Below are 2,606 nucleotides of genomic sequence, written 5' to 3'. Positions count from 1 at the left end.
CTTCTGCATTTTTTTAATTTTCAAGTCATTTTTAGGATACTGACTTAAGCTGAACTTGTCTCCTTTAGCCACAAGGGTGTCACTTGGTTTACAATCTTGCATGCAATATCTTTTAGGTACCTTTTCGATATAGCTTTTTTGTGATAATACAAAGGTGCCCCGAGAACGATCTTGGTGTATCTGAATTCCCAATACAAAAGAGGCATCACCAAGATCTTTGATCTCAAAATTATTTGCTAAAAATCTATTGGTTTTGTGCAATAAGCCTATATCGTTGCTGGCAAGCAATATGTCATCGACATATAAAATCAGAAAAATATACTTGCTCCCACTGAACTTGTAGTATATACAATCATTGACCAAATTCATCTCAAAATCAAATGAGATGATCACTTGATGAAACTTGTAATACCATTGACGAGACATCTGTTTGAGTCCATAGATGGATTTCTTTAATTTACAAACCATTTGATTTGCATTGTCCGATACAAAGTTTTTTGGTTGTACCATATAAATTGTTTCATCAATGTCACAATCGAGAAACGCTTTCTTAACATCCATCTGATGTAGCTCAAGATCGAAATGAGCTACCAATGCTATTATAGTCCTGAAAGAGTCTTTCGAAGAAACCGGAGAGAAAGTCTATTTATAATCGATGCCTTCTTTCTTTGTAAAGCCCTTTGCGACAAGAGAGTCTTATACCTCTCTACATCACCCTTCTAATCCCTCTTGGTCTTAAATATCCATTTGCAACCAATGAGTTTCTCACCTTCAGGCAATGGAACGAGGTCCCATACGTCATTGTCCTTCATGGACTTTATCTCTTCATTCATGGCATTGAGTCACTTTTGAGAGTTAGAACTTTCCATGGCTTGACGGAAGTTAATCGGATCATCTTCCACCATTCCAATGTCAACTTCATGTTCTTGAAGAAATACGATGTAATCATCCGAAACTGCACTTCTCTTCTCTCTAGTGGATCTTCTTAATGGCATTAGTTCTTGAGGCTGTAGAGTTTGTTCTTCTGGAACAATTTGTAGATCTTGAGAGGGAGGTATAACATTGTCTTGATCCAGAGTTGCTTCTTGAACAATGTTAGGGATAGAAACATGATCATTGTCAATTGTAATTAGAGGAATTTCAACATATTCCTCCTAAAAAACAAAGCATGTAACCCTTTCTCCCCCGCAAACTCAACATCTTCAAAGAACCGAGCATTTCCTATCTCAAAAATTACCTTAGTTGTGGGATCATAAAACTTGTAACCTCTAGACCTTTCAGAATATCCAATAAAGTAGCAACTGATGGTTCTTGTGCCCAGTTTCTTTTCATTTGGCTTATAGGGCCTTGCCTCAGCTGGACACCCTCAAATATGTATATGCTTCAAACTAGGCTTCTTGCCCGTCCAAAGCTCATATGGGGTTTTATTAGTGGCCTTAATTGGAACTCTGTTGAGTATATAAGCTGCGGTCTTTAATGCTTCACCCCAAAGAGATTCTGGTAAGGTAGAATGACTAATCATACTCCTCATCATGTCCTTAAGCGTTCTGTTTCGTCTCTCAACAATACCATTCATAGTGGGCGAACCCGACATCGTGTACTGTAGGATGATACCGCATTCCTCTAGGAATTTAGCAAATGGTCCTAGACGTTGTTCACCTGAACCGTCATATCTGCCATAGTATTCACCTCCACGGTCATATCTGACGCTTTTAATCCTTTTGTCGAGTTGGTTATCAACTTCAGCTTTATAGTTTTTGAACACATCCAGTGACTGTGATTTTTCATGAATGAGATATATGTAACTATATCTTGAAAAGTCGTCTATGAACGTTATAAAATTTTGTTGACCATTCCAAGAACCCGTAGGGAATGATCCACAAATATCCGTATGTATAAGTTCTAAGACGTCTGAAGTCCTATTGGCTTGAAATCTCCTTTTATTGGTTTGTTTTCCCTTTATACAGTTGATACATAGATCATAATCTGTGAAGTCAAGAGGGTCGAGAATCCCGTCATACACAAGTCTCTCAATTCTCCTTTTGGAGATGTGACATAATCTCTTGTGCCACAACGAGGCAGAATTCTCGTCGATTAATTTTCACTTTACCCCTCGAGTACATGCAGCAATTCATTAAAAGATGCAATTATATCAATTGAATAAAAATTATCCTAATCTGATAAAGAATCGGAACCAACTAATTTTGAATTATGAAACAAACTAAATTTTCCATTTCCAAATAAACAAGTATAACCAAATTTGTCCAAAACAAAAATAGAAATTAAATTTCATCTAAAAGACAGTACAATAAATGTCTCAACAAGATCCAAATAAAATTCAGTCTTTAACAATAATCTAAATTTTCTTATTGCCTCTACTTCCACCTTCTTGCCATTGCTAGCATAGATGTATCTTTCACCATCATTTGATTTTCGATAACTCAGGCAACCCTGCATAGACATACTGATTTGAGTTGTTGTACCAAAATTTATCCACCATGTATGTCTAGGTACTGAAATTAAATTAACCTCAAAACAAACCAAATGAAGAATAATACCTTTCTTTACATGTCATGCGTGGTAATTGGTGCAATTCTTCTTTTTAT

This window comes from Olea europaea, unplaced genomic scaffold, assembly GCF_002742605.1.
Source record: "Olea europaea var. sylvestris unplaced genomic scaffold, O_europaea_v1 scaffold1923, whole genome shotgun sequence".
Taxonomy (NCBI): Eukaryota; Viridiplantae; Streptophyta; class Magnoliopsida; order Lamiales; family Oleaceae; genus Olea; species Olea europaea.
The sequence above is the reverse complement of the archived record's forward strand: the minus strand, read 5'-3'. Positions refer to the sequence as shown.